Source organism: Schistocerca nitens, chromosome 1 (assembly GCF_023898315.1).
Source record: "Schistocerca nitens isolate TAMUIC-IGC-003100 chromosome 1, iqSchNite1.1, whole genome shotgun sequence".
In the NCBI taxonomy this organism is placed as follows: domain Eukaryota; kingdom Metazoa; phylum Arthropoda; class Insecta; order Orthoptera; family Acrididae; genus Schistocerca; species Schistocerca nitens.
The window spans coordinates 88,574,319-88,601,105 of record NC_064614.1 but is presented as its reverse complement, the minus strand read 5'-3'; the positions used below and the strand labels follow the sequence as shown (position 1 = coordinate 88,601,105).

The 26,787-nt window shown below is 42.8% G+C and overlaps 1 protein-coding gene across 2 annotated transcripts in view; it reads left to right on the top strand.

Moving 5' to 3' along the window:
• The window catches only part of LOC126241393 (scoloptoxin SSD14-like), a 483,336-nt gene that overhangs the window by 161,374 nt on the left and 295,175 nt on the right, over nucleotides 1-26,787 (top strand). For both annotated transcript variants that reach the window (XM_049948003.1, XM_049948004.1), the window contains exon 2: nucleotides 10,215-10,294. The gene's annotated coding sequence lies outside the window, so the exon portion shown is untranslated. The remainder of the gene's footprint in view (nucleotides 1-10,214; nucleotides 10,295-26,787) is intronic.

The following is a 26,787-nucleotide window of genomic DNA, read 5'->3' as shown; positions in this document are numbered from 1 at the left end:
TTTTCACCTTTCCCGCTTTTTATCGAACAACCTTCAGTTAACTTCCTTCCGAATGAAAATTCGCTCCGAACGTGGTTCAACGAGTTCTTCGCCTCAAAACCACGTACGGAATTTAGAAGTTACCCCACCGTTGGCATACTGTTGTAAATATTGAAGGAGGATATATTACTGGTGACTAAACTCCCTGTTGTGTATTATTGTGTTCATTAAACTTTTGGAAAAACGCTATGAACTTAGGCGCCAACCTAAGTTTGCATTACATATGCCTGCACTACCACTGCAACGATTTAGTGCTCAGTGTCCAACCACACCGATTTTTATTCATAGAGTCTCTCAAGGGGAATGCTACGATGACTCCCTAGGAGAAGAATGGCCATTGAGGTGGTCTTCATTAGCTGATATTTTTCAAATTGCAAGAGACATTCAGCTGACTTCGTCCGTTTCCTAGGAAAACCACGAGAGGGCAGTCTTATTTTGTCCTCCATTAAACACATTTACAAAATTGCCAATAAGTATGACGTAAATTACTTTTCAATATTTACGTCATCTACAGTGGTTGTGACGTTCTCTTCACTACGCACTAGGTCACGCAAGTCATAAATGATTTCATGTTGGCGTCCACATGGAGTCTTTTTAAAGCCTATGCAGAAGTTTCTTCAATCATCATTACTGCTTTCTTTCTTCTTTTCCCATCGAAATTTAAAATTAATCGGTAAAAATGGTGAAGTTTTTTACTAATGAGTAAACGTTTGGGTGAACTTTTGATACTAAGGTATTTATCCTTCCGTTCCATCCTTCGGAGACGTTGTCAGAGCAATGGCGCCTTCCACTGCAAATCCACATGTCTTTTGGCATTTGCTCATTATGGAGCCACTGTTTCGGAAATATTCGTATAAATCCAGAAAATTTAGGTTTTCGGATATGACGAGGGTTATTCGAAAAGTAAGGAACGATCTGTCGCGAAACAGAAACCACAGTGAAAATCCGACTGAGTTTTGCGCAGGTGTGTTGGGCAGTGTCTCTAGTATGCCCATTGATCGCGTTACGTCGTTCTTTCTAGTTCTGAGCACACAGGGAGCACATAAAGATACCTAGAACAATAGTGTCTCCCGCCAAGTACGAGGGCCTGGTGAGAAATTTCGCCTTAAGCTATGCAGCCAACATTACATAACTGTCGTGCGTTTTCTTCTTCAAGACAATTCTCAGCCGCATTCTGAAGGGGCAATGAAGATGCTCCTGCATCGTTTTCAGTTGGAAATGTTAGATTACCCACAATACAGCCCGTAAATTGTCTCCCTCTGAGTTTCATCTCTGGTCACATGAACCGCTGGCTACGAAAACAGCATTTTGGCACAGACAACGAGCTGTAGGTCAGCGTAGAGAATTGTTGGAAAGCACTGGCGGCTGCCTTCTATAATTAGGGTATTGTAAAGTTGGTACAACGCTACGACAAACGGATCGGCGACTATGTAGCTGGAAGTTGTAGCTAACTGTTGCGAATAAAACAGTTTTGATTTTCAGTGTGGTTTCCATTTCGCGACCTATCGTTCTTACTTTCCGAATAGCCCTCGTATAACAGCGCTTGCCAGGTACTATTATAATGTTTTTTATGTAACCGTATATTTACGCGTTTTCCTTGTAGGAAAGAACAAGGATGTAATACGACTTGTTTCCACAAGTGCTTTACTTGCGGCTCTTAGTATTCAGTATGTGAATAACATTCGTCTTGCCTGGCGGTAAATGGCATTGGAAAAGACTAATTATTGTAGGCCTTAATATTCGACACTTGTAGCAGGTCCCTATATCACCAAAATAAAATTTTGTTTGAGTACTGACTATAAAATTCTGCCTTCCAAATAAGATGACAAAGCTGTATATGAAATTTACATTTATTCAACTTTTTCTAGATAATATCTTTCCTGTTTTAAGTATTTCAGTGATGAGGACAAGTAAATAATTCACACCAATATTCAATAACAATTACATATGATCTTATTGACAATAAAACTTGCATCAGCCAATGCGATCCGCAGCGCTACATCGCAAAGATAAATAAAGCATTGTTCTTGAATTAATTCTCAAGATACGCATTATCTAATCAATTCAATAACCTCTGATATTCACGTACGGTCTAGGTAGCATCTGTCGCAGAAGTAGGGGCTCATAAAACGATGACCTCATCTTTTGTGTTTCTGATAGTAACCGTGAAGAACGAAAATGACTACAGCGAAGTTTGGATTGCGCGCAGAAGTGTCTCTGGAATCTACTCGACGAAGAGTCAAAGATATGGAAACTTTTAAAATAATAAAATGATATAGAGCAATGGCGCCTTCCACAGCAGTTCCACTTCGAGCCACTCGTCCAGAAATAGTCGTAAAGTTCTGAAGATTTTGATCTGCAGATGTGCTCTCCTCATTTGACAGCCAGCCATCATGCAACATTTCCAAGGGAAGGTATGCTACAAAAAATGAAATACTGATGGCCTGGAGGCCCCGTCTGCGGAAGTGATGATGATGACGTCAGGATGATGGGGACAACACAACACCCAGTCCACGAGCGGAGAGGGTCTACAACCTGGCCCGGAATCGAACCTAGGGCCGCTGCATGGCAGGGAAGCACGTTACCACTCAGCTGAGCAGCCTTAGAGATATGATACACCTGAACGCATTCGTATGTAAAAGTGTATTTACTCGTTTTCCTCATGGGAAGTTGTGGTGTCGGCCCCACTTTCAGATACGCGAGCAGCCAGTTACGCCTCCGCGTTTCCTACAGCCGCAACGGCGGCACGAGGGGGCTACTGTGAACGATTATACCGCTGCCAATGAGTGCAAACATCTCCTCTCCGGAGCTCCAGCGGCGGATGTATTTAAGTTCGAACATTCTGGCATTGACCCCTCTTTATGTACTGTATTTGGCATTTGAATAACATTTAGAGACTTTCATAGTGGCCAGGGCTCGACATCTTTTGACTAGACATTGTATTGAAGACTGACAGATTTATAAATTTTCTGTATTTGTATATATTTCTAGATTCAGATCTACTGTCAGCAACTGACGCTGCAGCTACAGCAACAAAATTATGTATTATATTTGCTATTTGATATTACACGTAGAACAAATTATTATCTGAATTCCCTGTTCCAGAACAGCATCTGTTCCTCGCTTCTGTATCCACTAAAGAGCCAGACAACGTGCAAGGAAGTCATAACAGAAGCAACACTGAGCTTTTTTTCTACTAGCTTTGTTTGAAATGAATACTGCAACCCATAATCGATGTTTTAGGAACAGATAGTTCTTGCTGATTGGACGATAGCAGTTTTCGATGTCATCGTAAGAGAAGCAGGATTCCATCCAAGCACGTTGATTTTAGTAATTAAATAAAAAGACGACATGTTTCTCGCTTTTAGGTCGGTAGCGAAACGTAGGCAACTGGAAATGGAAATTTGTGATAAGGTCTTATGGGACCAATTTGCTGAGGTCATCGGTCCCTAGACCTACACGCTACTTAACCTAACTTAAACTAAGGACAACACACACACCCATGCCCGAGGGAGGACTCGAGTCTCCGACGAGGGGAGCCGCACGGATTGGCAACTGGACTAGTGTTTGCTTCTTCCCGAGAATTTGTAAGATCGATGTGAAGTATAAACAACTGTCCGAACTAGTTGTTCGAACTCTTGAACGCTCCATCTACAAACAATGATTCACAGCTTGAGAAACATGATTTTTTTCTCTTTTTGGTGACGAACACCAATATGCTCTCATTCCGTCTTCTGTTGTGAACTGCAAACAAAAGTTTGCTGCCATCATTCATCAGCAATTTATTACCTTGAAAGAATATATCTCCAGGATCTCGTGTGGGTCCCATGTATTTTCTCCTAATGCGATGCAGTTACTGTCACGCACTTCCGTGTGATCGTAACGATGTTACTAAGTCGTAGCCTTGGTTAAAGCAATACTTTGTCAACGTAAGTGGATGGAATTGTAGTATCTTTTTTGCATGCTTTTTTGCACTTACAATACATTTTCGCACTTCATTTGCTGTATCATTTCGAATAGAAGGGTGACTTCCTTTGCCTAATACTGTGTTACTTTTTGATGGATAGTCGCTCTTTGTATTTATTCTTTCTCACTTTTACACAATCCCAGAAAGTTGTAGCCTCGTTTAAAGTGCAAGTTCGTCAACGTAAATGGATGAAATTGTAGCATCTTCTTTTACACACTTTTTTGCACTTACAATACGTTTTCGCACGTATGACTGTCTTTGCCTAATACTGTGTTGTTTTTTAATGGATAGTCTCTCTTTGTATTTATTCTTTCTCACTTTTACACAACCCCAGAAAGTTACACCTTCATTCTTGTTATAGTCCACCATATACTGATGCCAGTTGTAAATCAACGAAGGTTTACTTTTGATGGTCTCGGTGAACTCCTTTTTCACAGCATTTAGAATAAGGAACAGTACTTGCCAATCAGAGGTCACATGCAGTACTGAACTCTGAGAAAAAGCCATGCACCACATCCGTCTGTCAATGAAATGGTGTGCGGACAGGGCTGCTAGTGCAGGAAGTGACCTTTGCTAGTAGTACATCGCTGGTAAAGACGGACAAGCTGGTGTATTGCACTTCTGGAATACCCTGTTCCGAGGTCCCCTAACTTTAATTGTCCTGGCCTCTGTAGAAATGTCAACATATTCCATCTCCGCACAAGTATCTCTTAGTACAAGTGGAATCACGGTGTCCCGAGTTCGATTCCCGGCCGGGTTAGGGATTTTCTCTGTCCGGGGACTGAGTGTGTGTTGTCATCATTTCGTCATCATCATCACTCGTGACAGTGGCTCGATGGGACTGTGTAAAAAAAAAAGCAGGACTATGTAAAAATTGGGACATTGTCGAAGAGCTGATGACCGCGCAGTTGAGCGACCTACAAACCAAACATCATCATCATCGTCATCATCAGTACAAGTGTCAGAAACTCGGGCGCGGCAATGCATATCAGGGATGTTATTTTCGACAAATAATTGCCTCACTGATACTGCTTTACGAGAACGTGCGTTGTCATGTTCATGTACTCTGTTATTGCCTCCGAACTGGACTTCTATTGCGCGCAGTACTCAGTATTGTAAAATGTGTTCATATCCTTCCGCGTTTAATGTTTTCTTAAGCACTATAGGGGACCACGTCCCAACAACGAGATCGAGCGAGGTGGCGCAGTAGTTAGCACACTGGACTCGTATTCGGGAGGACGACGGTTCAAACCCGCGTCCGGTCATCCTAATTTAGGTTTTCTGTGATCTCCCTAAATCGCTTCAGGCAAATGTAGGCATCGTTGGGCACGGTAGACTTCCTTCCCCACCCCTCCCTAATCCTACGGGAGTGATGACCTCGCTGTTTGGTTCCCTCCCCCAGATCAACCAGCCAATCAAACCACGTAACACCGCGTCCTCCGTACTTCATTGTTTGCAATACCCAACTTGTTCTTTGCCTTTTCCCGCTTCTCAACGGCATTACAACTGTTTACATGGGTGTTGGCAATGTTAGCCGCATGTCAGATCCCTTCCTGAGATCTCCAGTCTACCCCATATCTCTGCATGTAGACTGAATCTAATTTTCATGTTTGAAAATGTTTTTCTAAATGTTTGCATAGCGTGCATCTGAGGCGAGACTTCGTTACCGGCCAAGTACTTACCTGTGGGAAACCGCCTAAATATAGCGCTTACTTCAACGCGAGATGCCTTTAATAATTTCCACAACGAAACTCTGTCTCGGAATCAGGGCAGAAAACCCAAAGAGATTCTGGTCATACATAAAGCACACCAGTGGCAAGGCGCAAGCAATACCTTCACTGCGCGATAACAACGATGAAGTCATTAATGTCAGCGCTACTAAAGCAGAGTTATTAAACACGGTTTTCCGAAACTCCTTCACCAATGAAGACGAAGTAAATATTCCAGAATTCCAAACAAGAACAACTGCCCAGATGAGAAACATAGTAGTAGATATCCTCGGTGTAACAAAGCTGCTTAAATCACTAAATAAAGGCAAGGCCTCCGGTCCAGATTGTATACTGGTCAGGTTCCCTTCAGAGTATGCTGATACAAAAGCTCCATATTTAGCAGTTATATACAACCGCTAGCTCACAGAAAGATCCATACCTAGAGACTGGAAAATTGCTCAAGTCACACCAATGCCCAAAATGGGAAATAGGAGTAATCCGCTGAAGTACAGGTCCATATCACTAACGTCGACTTGCAATAGGCTTTTGGAACATATACTGGTTTCCAACATTATAAAGTGGCTCTAAGAAAACGATTTATTCACACATAGCTCGGATTCAGAAAATATCGTTCTTGTGAAACACAACTAGCTCTTTATACTTATGAAGTAATGAGTGCTATCAACCGGGAATGTCAAACTGATTCCATATTTTTGGATTTCCAGAAGGCTTTCGACACCGTTCCTCACAAGCGTCTTCTAACCAAACTGCGTGCCTAACGGAATATCGCCTCAGTTGTACGACTGGATTCGTAATTTCCTGTTACAAAGATCACAGATCGTAGTAACAGACGGAAAGTCATCGAGTAAAACATTAGTAATATCTGGCGTTCCCCAAGGAAGTGTCATAGGCCCTCTGTTGTTCCTGATCTATATTAACGACATAGGAGACAATCTGAGTAGCCGTCTTAAATTGTTTGCAGATGATGCTGTCATTTACCGTCTTGTAAAGTCATCAGATGACCAAAACGAATTGCTAAATGATTTAGATAAGATATTTGTACGGTGCTAAAAGTGACAATTGACCCTGAATAAAGGGAAGTGTGAAGTTATCACATGAGCACTAACAGAAATGCGATAAATTTCGATTACGCGATAAGTCAGTCAAATCTGAAGGCTGTAAATTCAACTACATACGGGTACTTAGGGATTGCAATTACAAATAACCTAAATTGGAAAGATCACATAGATAACGTTGTGGGTAGAGCAAACCAAAGACTGCGATTCATTGGCAGAACACTTGGAAGGTGGAACAGGCCTACTAAAGAAACTGCCTACACCACGCTTGTCCGCCCTATTTTGGAGTATTGCTGTGCGGTGTGGGATCCGCATCAACTGGGACTGGCGGATGACATCGAGAAAGTACAAAGAAGGGCAGCTCGTTTTGAATTATCGTGAAATAGGGGAGATAGTACCACAAACATGATACGGGAATTGGAGTGGCAATCATTAAAACAAAGGCGCTTTTCGTTGCGACGGGATCTTCTCATAAAAATTTCATTCTCCTCCGATTGCGAAAACACTCTGTTGGCACCCATCTACATAGGGAGAAATGATCATCAGCGTAAAATGAGAGAAATCAGAATTCGTAGAGAAAAATTATGTGTTCGTTCTTCCCGCGCATCGTTCGCGAGTGGAACGGTAGAGAGACAGTTTGAAGGTGGTTCATTGAACCCTCTGCCAGGCACTTAATTGTGAATAGTTGAGTAATCATGTAGATGTAGATGTAGATGTAGATCCAAGCTGCCCACATCACCACCCCTCATAGCTAATCCTGGAGACGAATTCGATCCGGGTGTGGTTCGCCTCCTCGAGTCGCGGAATCGGGGCGTTAATGCGCCCAGTGGGTTCCTGTTGCTACTGTACATGAGAGAAGGTAACTTTCTGCGGGCATTCGCCAAACCCGAACCCTTCCCTCAGATTTTCACGAGGTACAGCGTGATTTTTTGTTGTTTTTCTTCTACTTATTCTTCTGCACTTCATGGGCTAGGAATTCCTTCACGTTCCGGCCTCACAATTGTCTCCAACATGTCCTGGGTTGTCCAGGATCACTTATTCCCCTCGGCGTGTAATCAATTGCTGCCTTGGGGAGTCTAGTATTATCCATCCTTTGTCGCTGATGGGCCCAATTCTTTCTACCTTACAATATTTTATTGTTTAATCATTCTGTGTTTCGTTATTTCCTAATATCTTCATTTCGTATACCGTTCAACCAACATCTACTTCTACGTCTGCATCTGTATCTACACTAGTGTCCAAAATTAAAGCAACAAACCGCTATCTCCGCGTCTTGCGTCTAATTCACGGTATAATCATACAAACTGTCAACAGTTGTCTGTACAGTTATGTTCTGCACGGGAGGTGGCAGTCCGGGTGACGGACAACCACACCAACGATGACGTCAGGGCAACTATCAAACGGGCCAGTATATGTGGATACAATCACAGGTGGGGCGGTATGGCACGAAGAAGACGCCTACCAGACACTCTGCGATGGAGGCCCATAAGAAGAATGGAAGCAGGACAGTCACAAACTGATTTGGCCCAATGGCTTAATGGGAATCTTTCTGAAGTTTCTCGGATGTGGCGACTTATAGAGACGGAAACAGTATCCCGAAGACCAGGGCAGGACCCACCATGAGTGATATCAGAAAGAGAGGAGTGTTATTTGTCTGTAAGGGCACGACGATATCGCCTTAGTACAGCACGGCAAGTGGCATTTGACCTGGCAGCATCCACTTGTTGTATCGAGACACACGGTGACAGAAACGTTCGGCAGAGTGGCGTTTGCTGTCGGAAACCTGTTGCATGTGTACCTCTGAAGCGTCTTCACATGTTTGTTGTTGTGGTCTTCAGTCCTGAGACTGGTTTGATGCAGCTCTCCATGCCACTCTATCCTGTGCAAGCCTCTTCATCTCCCAGTACCTACTGCAGCCTACATCCTTCTGAATCTGCCTAGTGTATTCATCTCTTGGCCCCCCTCTTCGATTTTTACCCTCCACGCTGCCCTCCAATATTAAATTGGTGATCCCTCGATGTCTCAGAACATGTCCTACCAACCGATCCCTTCTCCTAGTCTTCACATAAGGGAACGAATACATTGGAATCACCAACATACCTCTTGGACGTCGAAGAGTGGGTCAATGTTTTTTTCACAGATGAGTTCCGATTTGGTCCGGAGAGTGATTCTCCAAGCATTCGCATCTGGAAGGAACGTGGAACACGATTTCGGGACCCAAGCATTGTGGAAACAGACCGATATCGAGTAGGATCCCTAATGGTGTTGACAGGGATTATGTGCACCTCTTCAAGAGATTGTATGGGTGAATGGTCAAGGTTTGACTGGTGTCAGGTATCGTGCCGACAACTTGGGATCGCATACGCCGGTGTTACGAAGTGATGTGGACTCAGACTTCGTACTAATGGATGATAATGCTCGACCTTATAGAGAGCAGGTAGCGATGTTGTCTTGGAAACGGAAATATTTCACGCATGGCGTGGCCTGCTCGATCTCCCGATTTGAATGTCATAGAGCATGTGTGGGATGCACTAAGGAGAGAGGTTGCATCACATCAGCAACCACCAACGACTCTCCAAGACTTTCGAGCAGCTCTGCAGGAAGAATGGGCGTTATTGATGCTACCCGAAACGAATTCCCCTCCTGTGCCAACCTCTCCCCCTCAGAGTAGCACTTGCATCCTACGTTGTCAAATATTTGCTGCATGTACTACAATCTCTGTTTTCCCTTACAGGTTTTACCGTCTACAGCTCCCTCTAGTACGATGGGAGTTATTCCCTGGCGTCTGAGCAGATGCCCTAACATCCTGTTCCTTCTCCTTGTCAGTGTCTTTCATATAAGCCTTCCCTCGCCGTTTCTGCGGAGAACCTCCACATTCTTTACTTTATCAGTCCACCTAATTTTCAACATTCTTCTGTAGCATCACATCTCAAATGCTTCGATTCACTTCTGTTGCGGTTATACCACAGTTCATGTTTCACCGTCCATGAGTCACTACCATGCAATGTTGCGCTCCAAACGAACATTCTAAGGAATTTCTTCCTCAAATTAATGCTTCTACTTGACACCATTACACTTCCCTTGGCTTTAATATATGACCGTTAAAAAGTACCCTCTGCTAAACATGTTGCTGTAGTCTGCCGAGTTGGTTCAAATGGCTCTGAGCACTATGGGACTCAACTGCTGTGGGCATTAGCCCCCTAGAACTTAGAACTACTTAAACCTAACTAACCTAAGGACATCACAAACATCCATGCCCGAGGCAGGATTCGAACCTGCGACCGTAGCAGTCGCACGGTTCCGGACTGCGCGCCTAGAACCGCGAGACCACCGCGGCAGTCTGCCGAGTGTAAATGTAGACTAAATACAGTGTGCTGTGGCAGTATCCACTTCCGTTTCTCACTGAGTGTTCATTATTTTCAGATACGAACCTACTGCACAGAGGCTGATACGTCGTCGGGTGCGCTAAATTCGAAGGTGAAGGTGCAAAGCAACCACTGTGCGTAAGTACACGATTAACTAATATATAACATCTTTTCGGATCCTAATAATTTAGGATCTCCTTAACTTGGAATGTGAACTGACTTGTCCAAGTCCAATTGGTTAAAAAGTAGAAAGCTGGTAATCCGAGCTATATTGACTCTTAGTTATTTCTTTATTTATCGCCAGTGACCTGTCCCGGTTTTGCACGGGTGCGCTAAATATCTACGGCTCGAAGAATTGGCTGGTGTAGGGGTTATTTTGTTCACAATTCACTGCGTAGGGTTATGATAAAACGCAGAGGACAACATTAGGTAAATGCGTATATCCAATTTCATGTAACTTAAACGATTTAAGCAGCACATGCCAGGTAAGATGCTGGCTGCCCGGCTATAATCCCAGTAGAGCGCAGTCCGACCGACTGCAGTGGAGTTCGGCGGCAGCTACGGCGTAGTCTACATGCCACTTGCCGTTGCCTGAATCCGGCGCCAGTCCGGCGCGAGCTATATTTTCTTCGTGACCTTTTCCTGCATTTCCCTTCGTAGCCCTAATGCCAGATATTCATTCAAATGAGGAAGAAATAGGCAAACCTACGAAATTTTTAGAGACAGTGAAAAGACATGAAAAGGATCTGTTTCGGGATTATGATTGATCATACTTTGACTTTATTTTAGATTTTCAATTCAAAAAAATGGCGCCCGTAATTATGGCTTGCTTAAGGGCCTGCAAGATTGAAGTGCGCAGACTGCGTGCGGTGTAGATCGTCATGACTTATCTGAAATGAAAAATGGACAACATCAGTCGATACTACATTAAATTGATGAGAGCTTATACCTAACCATCATGAAATAACCTTAAATTTGACGATCTGCTGCTAATTCCAACTCCGAGTTCGATTTTTGGGGGTTTTGTTCACTCTTTATGACTTTACAGAAAATAGTTAATATTGACAAATTTCATATTTTATAGGTATAAGCTGCCAAGAAGTGTTTAGTTAACTGGGATCAAAGGCAGAAGTTAATAGGTTGAATAGTTTTTATTTTCTACTGCACGCAGTTTCGACAATTCGTACACTACGTGATTAAAATTATCCGGACACCCCGAAAAACATACGTTTTTCATATTAGGTGCATTCTGCTGCCACCTGCTGCCAGGTACTCCATATCAGCGACCTCAGTAGTCATTAGACATCGTAAGAGAGCAGACTAGGGCGCTCCGCGGAACTCATGGACTTCGAACGTAGTCAGGTGATAGGATGTCACTTGTGTCATACGTCTGTACGCGATATTTCCACACTCCTAAACATCCCCAGGTCCACTGTTTCCGACGTGATAGTGAAGTGGAAACGTGAAGGGACACGTACAGCACAAAAGCGTACAAGCCGACCTCGTCTGTTGACTGACAGAGACTGCCGACAGTTGAACAGGGTGGTACTGTGTAATAGGCAGACATCTATACAGACCATCACACAGTAATTCCAAACTGCATCAGGATCCACTGCAAGTATTATGACCGTTAGGCGGGAGGTGAAAAAAGTAAGATTTCATGGTCGAACGGCTGCTCATAAGCCACACATCACGTCGCTAAATGCCAAACGACACCTCGCTTGGTGTATGGAGCGTAAACATTGGATGAATGAACAGTGGATAAACGTTGTGTGAAGTGACGAATCACGGTCCACAATGTGGTGATCTGGTGGGAGGGTGTGGGTATAGTGAATGTCTGGTGAATGTCATCTGCCATCGTGTGTAGTGCCTACGGTAAAATTCGGAGGCGGTGGTGTTATGGTGTGGTCGACTTTTTCGTGGAGGAGTCTTGCACCCTTTGTTGTTTCGCGTGGCACTATCACAGGACAGCCCTACATTGATGTTTTAAGCACCTTCTTGCTTCCCACTGTTGAAGAGCAATTCAGGGATGGCGATTGCATCTTTCAACTCGATCGAGCGCCTGTTCATAATGCACGGCCTGTGGCGGAGTTGTTATACGACAATAACATCCCTGTGATAGACTGGCCTGCACAGAGTCCTGACATGAATCCTATAGAACACCTTTGGGATGTTTTGGAACGTCGAATTCGCGCCAGGCCTCACCGACCGACATCGATACCTCTATTCTACATCTACATCTACATTTATACTCCGCAAGCCACCCAACGGTGTGTGGCGGAGGGCACTTTACGTGCCACTGTCATTACCTACCTTTCCTGTTCCAGTCGCGTATGGTTCGCGGGAAGAACGACTGTCTGAAAGCCTCCGTGCGCGCTCGAATCTCTCTAATTTTTCATTCGTTATATCCTCGGGAGGTATAAGTAGGGGGAAGCAATATATTCGATACCTCATCCAGAAACGCACCCTCTCGAAACCTGGCGAGCAAGCTACACCGCGATGCAGAGCGCCTCTCTTGCAGAGTCTGCCACTTGAGTTTGCTAAACATCTCCGTAACGCTATCACGGTTACCAAATAACCCTGTGACGAAACGCGCCGCTCTTCTTTCGATCTTCTCTATCTCCTCCGTCAACCCGATCTGGTACGGATCTCACACTGTTGAGCAATACTCAAGTATAGGTCGAACGAGTGTTTTGTAAGCCACCTCCTTTGTTGATGGACTACATTTTCTAAGGACTCTCCCAATGAATCTCAACCTGGCACCCGCCTTACCAACAATTAACTTTATACGATCATTCCACTTCAAATCGTTCCGCACGCCTACTCCCAGATATTTTACAGAAGTAACGGCTACCAGTGTTTGTTCCGCTATCATATAATCATACAATAAAGGATCCTTCTTTCTATGTATTCGCAATACATTACATTTGTCTATGTTAAGGGACAGTTGCCACTCTCTGCACCAAGTGCCTATCCGCTGCAGATATTCCTGCATTTCGCTACAATTTTCTAATGCTGCAACTTCTCTGTATACTACAGCATCATCCGCGAAAAGCCGCATGGAACTGCCGACACTATCTACTAGGTCATTTATATATATTGTGAAAAGCAATGGTCCCATAACACTCCCCTGTGGCACGCCAGAGGTTACCTTAACGTCTGTAGACGTCTCTCCATTGATAACAACATGCTGTGTTCTGTTTGCTAAAAACTCTTCAATCCAGCCACACAGCTGGTCTGATATTCCGTAGGCTCTTACTTTGTTTATCAGGCGACAGTGCGGAACTGCATCGAACGCCTTCCGGAAGTCAAGGAAACTAGCATCTACCTGGGAGCCTGTATCTAATAGTTTCTGGGTCTCATGAACAAATAAAGCGTGTTGGGTCTCACATGATCGCTGTTTCCGAAATCCATGTTGATTCCTACATAGTAGATTCTGGGTTTCCCAAAACGACATGATACTCGAGCAAAAAACATGTTCTAAAATTCTACTACAGATCGACGTCAGAGATATAGGTCTATAGTTTTGCGCATCTGCTCGACGACCCTTGTTGAAGACTGGGACTACCTGTGCTCTTTTCCAATCATTTGGAACCTTCCGTTCCTCTAGAGACTTGCGGCACACGGCTGTCAGAAGGGGGGCAAGTTCTTTCGCGTACTCTGTGTAGAAACGAATTGGTATCCCGTCAGGTCCAGTGGACTTTCCTCTGTTGAGTGATTCCAGTTGCTTTTCTATTCCTTGGACACTTATTTCGATGTCAGCCATTTTTTCGTTTGTGCGAGGATTTAGAGAAGGAACTGTAGTGCGGTCTTCTTCTGTGTAACAGCTTTGGAAAAAGGTGTTTAGTATTTCAGCTTTACGCGTGTCATCATCTGTTTCAATGCCATCATCATCCCAGAGTGTCTGGATATGCTGTTTCGAGCCACTTACTGATTTAACGTAAGACCAGAACTTCCTAGGATTTTCTGTTAAGTTGGTACATAGAATTTTACTTTCGAATTCACTGAATGCTTCACGCATAGCCCTCCTTACGCTAACTTTGACATCGTTTAGGTTCTGTTTGTCTGAGAGGTTTTGGCTGCGTTTAAACTTGGAGTGAAGCTCTCTTTGCTTTCGCAGTAGCTTCCTAACTTTGTTGTTGAACCACGGTGGGTTTTTCCCGTCCATCACAGTTTTACTCGGCACGTACCTGTCTAAAACGCATTTTACAATTGCCTTAAACTTTTTCCATAAACACTCAACATTGTCAGTGTCGGAACAGAAATTTTCGTTTTGATCTGTTAGGTGGTCTGAAATCTGCCTTCTATTACTCTTGCTAAACAGATAAACCTTCCTCCCTTTTTTTATATCCCTATTAACTTCCATATTCAGGGATGCTGCAACGGCCTTATGATCAATGATTCCCTGTTCTGCACTTACAGAGTCGAAAAGTTCGGGTCTGTTTGTTATCAGTAGGTCCAAGATGTGCAGCATTCCGTGAAGAATGGGCTGCCATTTCCCAAGAAACATTCCAGAAGCGATTGAACGTATGCCTGTGAGAGTGGAAGCTGTCATCAAGGCTAAGGGTGGGCCAACGCCATGTTGAATTCCAGCATTACCGATGGAGAACGCCATGAACTTGTAAGTCATTTTCAGCCAGCCTGTTAACCACTCACTGCGCCTACTTTCACGGTGCCACAGTTAAAGGCCTATTGAATCTCAGGAGTGTTACATAAATGCTAGACGAATTACAATGAAAGATCCCAGTATAGTTTCGCTGTTCGCCGCGGACAGAAAAATCTCAAATTTCGAGGGCTCGATGACACGAGTCATAAACCATACTAATTCTTCCAACGTAGGTCTCGCTCGACGACCGCAAGGGTAATATTATAGTCATTCGGGTGTGTTCAATGAAATTAGCACAGTACTGGCTAGGAGATTGTTTCCGCTATGAAGGTGAGATAAACAGTTGTTAGCATATCACTTACGCAATGAACTGACAACTTTTTTCCAGAAAGATGGAAATAGTTTAAACAGACTGTAAATCATAGTCTGGAGAACTATGTGCCTAGGAAGTGGATCAAGGATAGAACAGACCCACTATGGCTTAATAAAGAAATTCAGAAAATGCTGAGGAAGCGAAGGCTATTTATTGCACGCTCAGTTCAAGAGATAACGCGCAAATGATGACAGGCAAAGTTTAGTACAATTCATGTGTCTTTGAAACGATCTACCCTCGAAGCAGACAACAGCAACTACCGTCATACCTCAGGAAAAGATCTTGCTGAAAACCCAAGAAAATTGCCCTCCTGTGTAAAATAGCTAAGCGTCTCGAAGGCTTCCATCCAGTCATTCGTTGACCAGCCTGATATGGAAGTTGAAGACAGCAGAACGAAAGCTGAAGTTTTCAATTCCGCATCTAAGATATCGTTCACTCACAAGGGGAGGCCGCCAATTGTGAAATTCAGATTCGATTCATGCTGTGCATAATAAAAGCTCATGGCCAGAGGTGTAATGTGGCAAAGCACCAAGATGCACTTCTCAGCCGTTGTCGAGAAAATCGACAGTTAAAAGAAACCGTTGAGGTGAAATACTCTCTACGATTAATTATTTTCTACAGCGTCGTGCGCAGCGGTAAGCGCTCGGGTTCGTAATCCGAAGGTCGCCGGATCGAATCTCGCGCCATGCAATTTTTTTATTAGTTTTCTGTAATATATATATATATATATATATATATATATATATATATATATATATATATATATATATATATATATATTGTAATATAAACTATTAATGAATTGCTTATGCATGTTGGTGAAGACGGATCGCTCTCCAATTGTACCGCCTCCATTTTTCCGTTTGTTTAACAGGGTGTACCAAAGCTCTCACGTCTGCACTGATTTTCTACGATGTTATAAGTTGCGCTAGGGACCGCATCTACCTTCTTTCGAAGTTAGCAGGTTACTACGCTGTTATGCGGCAGCTCGTTTCGGCCCATTCAACATCTGTCCTTCAAGTGTAACGAGCGAGTAACGGAGTTTATATTTCATACCTGCCACAGCAAATTTGTGTTCGTGGGGTCTCTATTCCAGTTCGAACGGTTGACTTACACTATACGTATTCGTTTCGGAATCTCGTTTCTACGTCTTCCGTTAACTATACGTGTTTAACATTATGAAGACAATTAGTAACATTTGTGAAATACAACTTTGTTTGCGGGAAACATAATGATGTTCGAAGTCGCCAGTTTTTCCTCGACAAACGACGTTCAACAACTTATTATATGCATAATCGTTGCAACTGATTGCCGGGAATTTATATATATATATATATATATATATATATATATATATATATATATATATATGTGTGTGTGTGTGTGTGTGTGTGTGTGTGTGTGTACACACATTTGAATTACAAAAAACAAATACAAAAAAAAGGTTGCATAGCGTGAGATTCGATCCGGCGACCTTCGGATTACGAACCCGAGCGCTTACCGCTGCGCCGCGACGCTGTAGAAAGCTATCAATCGTAGAGAGTATTTCACCGCAACGGTTTCTTTTAACTGTCGATTTTCTCGACAACGGCTGAGAAGTGCATCTTGGTGCTTTGCCACATTACACCTCTGGCCATGAGCTTTTGTTATGCGCAGTATGAATCGAATCTGAATTTCACAATTGGCGGCCTCCCCTTGTCAGATGTATCGTATGAAGTTACCTTCGTTTGACCATCAGACGAACTCCCATATGAACAACATAGTAATAAGCATCCCTGGCGCAGAGAAACAACCGAAAATGTTGAAAATAAATAAGTCACATGGTCCAGGTGGCATTTCAGTTCGGTTTTGCAACGAGTACTCTACAGCATTAGCCTCATATTTAGCTTGCATTTATCGCGAATCGGCACGGTTTTAGAAAGCATCGAACGTGCGAAATTCAGCACGCCGTTTTCTCACATGATACACTGGGAACTATGGATGAAGACCAACAGGCGGAGTCCATATTTCTAGATCTAGGAAAAGCACTTGAACGGTGCCCCACTTCAGATTGTTAATGAAGGTACGAGAAATGGAGCAGGTTCCGAGATATGTGAGTCGCTCGACGACTCCTTAAGTACTAGTACCCAGTATGTTGTCCTCGACGGCGAGTGTTCGTCAGAGACAAGGATATCGTCAGGGGTGCGCCAGGTATGTGTGACAGCACCGCTTTTAATCTGTATATACATAAATGATCTGGCGGACAGGGTGGGCAGTAATCTGCGTCTGTTTGCTGATGTTGCTGTTGTATACGGGGGGGGGGGGGGGGGTGGAAGTTGAGTGACTGTAAGGCAGGGCTTCACAACATACGTGCTAGCGGAGCAAGCTGTGAGCAGCAAGGCGCGAGCACAGAGCAGCGCGAGCACGCTACCCCCACTACCGGACCAGAGCGGAGAATGGGGAGAGTCACGTGGGGCACACAACAGCTGCCGCCAGTCAATGTAAATCCGCGGCCACCTGCAGGGATATCACTCACGAATTATTACTGCGACAAATGAAACAAATAAAGGAGAATGTACACGTGCCACATAATTTTATTAGCTTAGTGTATGCCTCTACTTTCGCATTAATTTGTGAACTGTTACACAATAAAAGGTGTCACTGAAGTGTGGGATTCTCGGTTATCTTGACCTTTTTCCCTTTACAATTGCGTCTATGTTCGGAGTAATTGTTCTTGTGCATTTTAGGCGCAGCGTGCAGTTTAAATTTCGTTCAGACAATGCGTTTCTCAGGCGCGTCTTGTTACATTTCATTGCAGAGAACAGTTGTTCACAGACATACGTGGAACCGAACATTGATATTATTGTAGCCGCCAGTTTGTGCAAACGAGGAAATGTATCCTGAGGGAAGTGTCTGTAGAATTCCAAAATGTTTTTCTTGTTCTGAAATTTGTCTCTGTATTCTCTGTCACACTGCAGGTCAATAATTTCTTGCTGCAGCTCAGGACGAATCTCTTAAATATTTGCTGAATATGGAGAGAACAGATCAAAATCACTGTCTAGTGCTGTCAGAGCTTGAAAGCGCTGATCAACTAAACTATGTGAATAACGTTCACAGTCTTTGTGAACATCTTGCATGGATGATAATTTAGGAAAATGAGCTAGGTTTCCTGTTTCCAGCTGACTCACCCTCAGTGTCAATTTCATTTTAAAAGCTCGTATTCGATCTATGAAATGAGTAATTAGCAGATCTTTACCTTGTAGTAAAATGTTCAAAGCATTCAGATGGCTAGTTAAATCTGCTACGAACACGAGATCACATTGAAACGTGCGCGCTCATTTCCCCTCCCTCCCCTCCCTCCCTACTCCGTGACCTTGCACCTGCTCACGAGCACGTGCCTGAGCAGACGCGAGTACTCGCGCTCAAAACCGGCCAGTTGTTAAACCCTGCTGTAAGGGGATGCAAGATGACGTAGACAACGTTTCTAGTTGGTGTGATGAATAGCAGCTAGCTCTAAATGTAGAAAAAGGGAGTGGATGAATAGGAAAAACAAAGCCCTAATGTTCGGATACAGCGTTAGCAGTGTCCGCTTGACACAGGCTCGTCTTTTAAATATCTGAGAGTAACGTTGAAAGCGAGGATTGTGGTATGAAAGGCGAATGGTCGACTTCGGTTTGTTAGGAGAATTTTGGAAAGTGTGACTCATCTGTGTAGGAAACAGCATTAGGACGCTGGTGCGACCTATTCTTGACTGCTCCAATGTTTGGGATCCACATCAGGTCGGATTAAAGAAGGATATCGAAGCATTTCAGGGGCGTGCTGTTAGATTTGTTACTGGTAGGTTCCAAAAATACACTAGTAGTACCGAGCGAGGTGGCGCAGTGGTTAGCACACTGGACTCGCATTCGGGAGGACGACGGTTCAATCCCGTCTCCGGCCATCCTGATTCAGGTTTTCCATGATTTCCCTAAATCGTTTCAGGCAAATGCCAGGATGGTTCCTTTGAAAGGGCATGGCCGATTTCCTTCCCAATCCTTCCCTAACCCAAGCTTGCGCTCCGTCTCTAATGACCTCGTTGTCGACGGGACGTTAAACACTAACCACCACCACCACCACCACCACCACTAGTAGTACGAAGCTGCTTGGGAAACCTGGAGAGCAGGCGACGTTCTTTTCGAGGAACACTATAGAGAAAATGTAGACAACCTGCATTTTAGCTGACTACCGAACGGTAAATTGGTAGTAATATAGAGGCTCCAGACAGTCGTTTTTCCCTCGCTGGAACTAGGGATGGCGGTTATCACTTAAACAACCGGTTTTCGGGTCTATTGTTTTACTTCACGCCAGGTTAACCTGGCTGTTAAAACCACTCAAAATAACCGGTTTCTAAAATAGCCAATTTTCGGTTTTTTATCTTGTAATTCCCTGTAATAAGCGTAGAAATCGAACAGAGACTGAAAAATTGTGACACTCTCAGTTTCTAGATACATAGACTCAAAATATTAAATTAAATAGGCAAATAAAAGGAATCTTAGTAAGTCCACTGTTCGCTGCCTTTCGTGGAAAGTTGTAAGCGGTTGAAGAATACAGAAAATCTCCAGTATTCGATTGTTCTACTTTTTTGAATCTCTGCTCAACTGTCATGTTGTAATCGAGGATCATACCACTATTTAGGCGTTATGAATAGTGAGTGTTAAAGGGTGAAAAATGAGGTTGAAATACTCTGTTGATCGGGGATCATATCAATATTTGGGCATCACGAATAGTCACTGTTAAAGAATGAAACCTGAGGTTGATGAATGTTTTTCGTGCTGATTTTTCCGTTTTCAAGAGCTATGAGCAGTTACTATGTAGATGTAGGCAGCTGATCAGCTACTTCGTGTATCTACTGTAAACTATGAAAAAATTGTTTTTAACTTACTCCTGGTGTGATGTCGCAAGTTTGTTGCGGCTCCTCACAACTTTAATCTTTTAAAGCAAATAGACCATTGTACTTCATTGACACCGTACTTCGTAAAATACTTCCTGACTAAGGATGTTACCAAACTATAATACAACTTATAATCTATAACCCTAACTCTCCGTGAAACAAGGTAATGTTACCCTCTGGGAGGATTTTGAAGAATGAGCGCGCGTATGTCTAATGGACTAAGGTATCGGACTATAATTTTGAATTTGGTGAAATTAACAGAAAAAAACCAAACCGACTTTAACCTTGGGAGTTAATGAAAGTGATAAAATCATAAATGAATGAAAAAAATCAACGGTCGCCAGCCCAATTGGGCACTAATTTGGAAATGTAGGTTTAAGAAAATTGAATATTGGTTATTGAAGTTACTTTCGTTGAGATTTCACTTTGAATAGCAAACAGGATACAAACTGGCACACAGCACTCTGAACTGTGTGTAGCAGCAGTCACCAATAATGCACACATCAGTAAATTGTAAGAAGTAATTTTTCAACAACTACCAATGACAGCTACACTCAAGAGCATTACTTAATCAAATACTGAATGAAGTGCAGAACTAAATTTGGACATGAGGGGCTTTTATCTTAACTGGCATAAAAAATCAATAAATATGAATGATCTCATAAATACAATGTTTAAGCTCCTCTACATACATCAGTTTTCCTTAGCAACAGTAATAGTTCAATTTTTCCTAATACGTGGAGAGTACGATGGGGACCCATAAACTAGTATAGTTTCTGTAGTCTACTTTCTGTGATTATTACAGTAAAAAAGGCTAATTCAAAAAGATAATCATTCACTTCACTTGGAGTAGTTCGTAATTTACTTTGTGAGACAATAAAACACAACACTGTGCTTAATTAACTTAAAAAAAGGCACGATTCATGACAGAAATCAAAACCACACTATTTTTGAAAATGAGTTTAACTTATTTGCCTTTTTATCACCTGTGAAGCAGGTATTTTTGACAATAATATTTACACAATCTTGCACTGTATTCCTACAAAACTATACTTTGTAATAAACAAAGGATACTTTATCAAAATCCTCTCTAACTTCACTTTTGTGGTTTTAACTTTAACTACTCCTTTTACATTAGGCAAAAAAAATCACTTTAAAGCACTTGACTGCAAGAATTGTTCATTTAAATCAGGATACGCGGTTGTAGTAGCACTTAGGTGAGGACCCTGCATAGGTTCGTGATCAGGATAGAAAATAAGGTTCTGGACAAAAATTTGTTTTTGTGATTATTATTCAAACCATACACAAGTTAACTGGTTCATTCCCATATACATTACTGAATGTATGAAGTTAGTGAAGCAGTGGCGAAGATTGTTGGCAAGCTACATGGCGGCTACCTGTACTCACGGCTCTTGACGTTCGAATGCTCTATAAAACTGGCATCAGATTTTCACCATATTAGAGCCATTCCTTTTTGCCGAGAATGCCAAGTAATAGCCAGATCCACATCCGAGGCAAAACCATTGTAAAGCAGCTTCCAATTGTCTCTCTTAGCACCGTCGAAGTGTACCGTTCACACCAAGGAGCCCGATCAGTTCGACCTCCAAATCCACCTTTCACATCGCACCATGCCACTTCTGTTGCGGAGGGACTTCCCTACATCTTTTATATGTTACAAATACAAGTGCCCTAAGCATGAACCAGCTTTCAATAAACAATTTCTTTTTATGCACATACACATATTATAATAATTTATCATTTTAACAAATCATTTTGCTTTTTTCTTGTATACATTACAAAACTATAATTTTCCTGTCACAAATCAAGGACTTTAAATAACAAAGAATACACACGCCATAGTTACAGATACACAGTTACATAATATAAACCTACTTCTAATCGATATGGGTGTTACTATCCGGCGACAACAGCGAAAGAGTACCATGCGTACCAGAGGGGCAAGTCTTACACGCTTCATGTACACGCATACCACGTAATAGGCCATGCCACGTCGTAACAGGTACATCACTTTTGAATTAGAAGGAAGGTCAGCGATGGCCGTAATTTTGATGTTTTCTGCCAGCAAAATCGATTTTCGATCACATAATGATCATCTTCAGTGCTTTAGCGTACAAATTAAAGCGCTACAAAAGCTGTGAGACGATCACAGTAAATGGAATGACACCATTAATAAATATAGACTTGGATCAGAAATCGGCATCTAAGGTAGAATATTCAAAATTTATTGGTGTATGCATTGATGAGGGGTTGAACTGGAAAAAAACACATTGAGGATCTTCTGAAACGTTTGAGTTCAGCTGCTTATGCTATTAGGGTCATTGCAAATTTTGGCGATATATATCTCAGTAAATTAGCTTACCATGCCTATTTTCATTCTCTGCTTTCGTATGGCATCATATTCTGGGGTAACTCATCATTGAGTAAAATAGTGTTCATTGCACAGAAGCGTGTAATCAGAATAATTGTTGGAGCTCATCCAAGATCATCCTGCAGACACTTATTTAAAGAGCTAGAGATCTTCACTGTAGCCTCACAATACATGCAGGGTGTTTCAAAAATGACCGGTATATTTGAAACGGCAATAAAAACTAAACGAGCAGCGATAGAAATACACCGTTTGTTGCAATATGCTTGGGACAACAGTACATTTTCAGGCAGACAAACTTTCGAAATTACAAAGTTACAATTTTCAACAACAGATGGCGCTGCGGTCTGGGAAACTCTATAGTACGATATTTTCCACATATCCACCATGCGTAGCAATAATATGGCGTAGTCTCTGAATGAAATTACCCGAAACCTTTGACAACGTGTCTGGCGGAATGGCTTCACATGCAGATGAGATATACTGCTTCAGCTGTTCAATTGTTTCTGGATTCTGGCGGTACACCTGGTCTTTCAAGTGTCCCCACAGAAAGAAGTCACAGGGGTTCATGTCTGGCGAATAGGGAGGCCAATCCACGCCGCCTCCTGTATGTTTCGGATAGCCCAAAGCAATCACACGATCATCGAAATATTCATTCAGGGAATTAAAGACGTCGGCCGTGCGATGTGGCCGGGCACCGTCTTGCATAAACCACGAGGTGTTCGCAGTGTCGTCTAAGGCAGTTTGTACCGCCACAAATTCACGAAGAATGTCCAGATAGCGTGATGCAGTAATCGTTTCGGATCTGAAAAATGGGCCAATGATTCCTTTGGAAGAAATGGCGGCCCAGACCAGTACTTTTTGAGGATGCAGGGACGATGGGACTGCAACATGGGGCTTTTCGGTTCCCCATATGCGCCAGTTCTGTTTATTGACGAAGCCGTCCAGGTAAAACTAAGCTTCGTCAGTAAACCAAATGCTGCCCACATGCATATCGCCGTCATCAATCCTGTGCACTATATCGTTAGCGAATGTCTCTCGTGCAGCAATGGTAGCGGCGCTGAGGGGTTGCCGCGTTTGAATTTTGTATGGATAGAGGTGTAAACTCTGGCGCAAGAGACGATACGTGGACGTTGGCGTCATTTGGACCGCAGCTGCAACACGGCGAACGGAAACCCGGGGCCGCTGTTGGATCACCTGCTGCACTAGCTGCGCGTTGCCCTCTGTGGTTGCCGTACGCGGTCGCCCTACCTTTCCAGCACGTTCATCCGTCACGTTCCCAGTCCGTTGAATTTTTTCAAACAGATCCTTTATTGTATCGCTTTTCGGTCCTTTGGTTACATTAAACCTCCGTTGAAAACTTCGTCGTGTTGCAACAACACTGTGTTCTAGGCGGTGGAATTCCAACACCAGAAAAATCCTCTGTTCTAAGGAATAAACCATGTTGTCTACAGCACACTTGCACGTTGTGAACAGCACACGCTTACAGCAGAAAGACGACGTACAGAATGGCGCACCCACAGACTGCGTTGTCTTCTATATCTTTCATATCACTTGCAGCGCCATCTGTTGTTGAAAATTGTAACTACTGTAATTTCGAAAGTTTGTCCGCCTGAAAATGTACTGTTGTCCCAAGCATATTGCAACAAACGGTGTATTTCTATCGTTGCTCGTTTAGTTTCTATTGCCGTTTCGAATATACCGGTCATTTTTGAAACACCCTGTATATTCACTTATGAAATTTGTTATTAACAATCCGAACGAATTCAAAAGTAATAGCAGTGCTGCGCAGGATTAGCCGAGCGGTCTTAGGCGCTGCAGTCGTGGATTGTGAGGCTGGTCCGGGCGGAGGTTCGAGTCCTCCCTCGGGCATGGGTGTGTGTGTTTGTCCTTAGGATAATTTAGGTTAAGTAGTGTGTAAGCTTAGGGACTGATGACCTTAGCAGTTAAGTCCCATAAGATTTCACACACCACACAGTAATAGCAGTGTACATGGCTACAACACTAGGAGAAAGGATAATCTTCACTACTCAAGGTTAAATCTAACTTTGGCTCAGAAGGGGGTAAATTACGCTGCCACGAAAGTCTTTGGTCACTTACCTAATAGCATCAAAAGTCTGACAGATAGCCATATAGCATTTAAAAGAATTTCTTAATGGCAACTCCTTCTACTCATTAGATGAATTTTTGGATATAGTAAGTGAGTAATTTCCCCAACCCCCACAAAAAAATTAAAAATATTAAGTGTCATGTAATATTTTGTGTAATGTAATATCTTCTATAGACACCTTTTATTAACCTGACACGTTCCACATCATTACGAAGTGTCGTATTCATGATCTATGGAACAAGTACTAATCTAATCTAAACTAATCTAATCTAATCACAATAACTCTCTGTCTCAGCAATGCTGTACCAATTCTTATGCTACGTGTTTGTTGCGCCTTTCTGTCGGTATTGTTATTAAAATAGCACTGATCGTTTTTCCAGTTTTCTATAATAACAATATATCATATCAATGCAATTTTTACGAGTAAAAATTACTTGTTTTTTTTTTAAAAAAAAGATTTATTAAAAAGCTTTTGGCACTGCTGCTTTTGCCAATTGATATTTCGGTTATTTACTCCGTTTTTAGTGAAAAATAAAAATCACCTATTCTAACAGACCAAACAAATACTGAAAAATACCGATTATTTAGACCTGAAATGCTAGTATCGATTTTAACCGGTCGGTTTTTCCCATCCCTAAGTGAAATACGAGAGGAAACAATGACTAGTAGAGTGGTACGGGTACCCTTCGTCACACACTATACGGTGGCTTGCAGACCATGTATGTATACAGTATGTAGATGTAGACTGGAAGAGAAGCGCCGCTCTGCTACCTCACTGATATGAGAGTGCAGCTCTATGCAGTCCTGCCTGACAGTGCGACAGTAAAGCTTTTCGAGACAACAGATCTCTAGTTACCCGAAAGTTTCAATTAAGCGTCTCAGGTTAAGTGTAAAGCTGTAGCCATACTTCTTGTGGTCCGCGACTCCCGTCTGACGTAGGACTGTCGTAAGACCCTATATATGTCTTGTGGGCGTGAACAAGGAGTGCTTTACGCTGTTCTCCTTGAGCTCTGCCGTTTATATTTCACCCAGCAGTTCGCTCGTCGTTGTCTGGTACACGTGTTTACGACTGTTGAGAACCAGCCGCGGTGAGAGCCCGAGAACCGTTTGCAGTTAACAGCAGGAAAGCCTACGTATTGAATACCGTGAGGGGGCTGTAAGTATATTTACACAACACCCTTTTCTCCAACTGACAGATCAATATAGAACATAGACCCCTGTCTTCCAACACCTTTCCTGGAAACTGCACCGAGATCGTTCTGTTAATTCAGACGTACGGTCGCTTTATCCAAGTTGTTTCTTAACATGCATTGTTTGAGCTACCCCACAGCGATTTAAGGGACGTTATACGTAGTTAAAAATTAAATCTAGTCAATGTAGAAAATCCACATTGAATTTCTCACTTACACGTTTTCTGATCAATAGCACATGTTAATTTTTGATTTTTTAGAACCTCCGTCATACCGTCAAGCCATTGTTCAAATGTGTGTGAATTCCTAAGGGACCAAACTGCTGAGATCACCGGTCCCTAGACTTACACATTAGTTTAACTTATGCTAAGAACAACCCCCCCCCCCCCACACACACACACACACACCCGAGGGAGGACTCAAACCTCCGGCGGGAGGGACCGAGCGATTCGTTGTCTTTGAACTTTATCGGTGGTTTCCCGAGTTTGTCATTTTTCACATCAAAATCACCACTTTTGAATTTTTTGAACCACTCGAAACTGTGTGTTTTCCCAAGAGCATGTTCGCCGAAAGTTTCCACAAGCAAATGATTCAATTCTTTAGCAGTTTTCTTCAAATGATAACAGAAAACAAATGCTGTCCGCAAATCGTTGGCACAAAACTTGATAAGTTTACGGGTTTGCAATACATACCGATGTATGGATTTGATTACTGTGTGTTGACATTTGTCGTCAGCCGTTACAGGAAACTGATGGCGTTGCAGACGCAGTCTCACTAGAGAGCCTTTATAGGGGGAGAGTGGCCAATCGGCCCGTGGCCGCCATGTTTTTACCAGATTGCGCGCGGGACGTGCAATTTGGTAGAGACGCAATCAGAAAGCTAGCCACTTCACGAGTAAAACAAGGCATGTGTTTGACGCATGAGACCAAAGCAGATCTTCTAGCTTAATGCTCGGTACAGGATTAAAACAAGTGCCATTCGCCTATGTTTACATAGGCCTAATAAGTTTGTGAGCAAATGGAAGTATCGTGAAGCAGTGTGTATGTCTGACTAATTT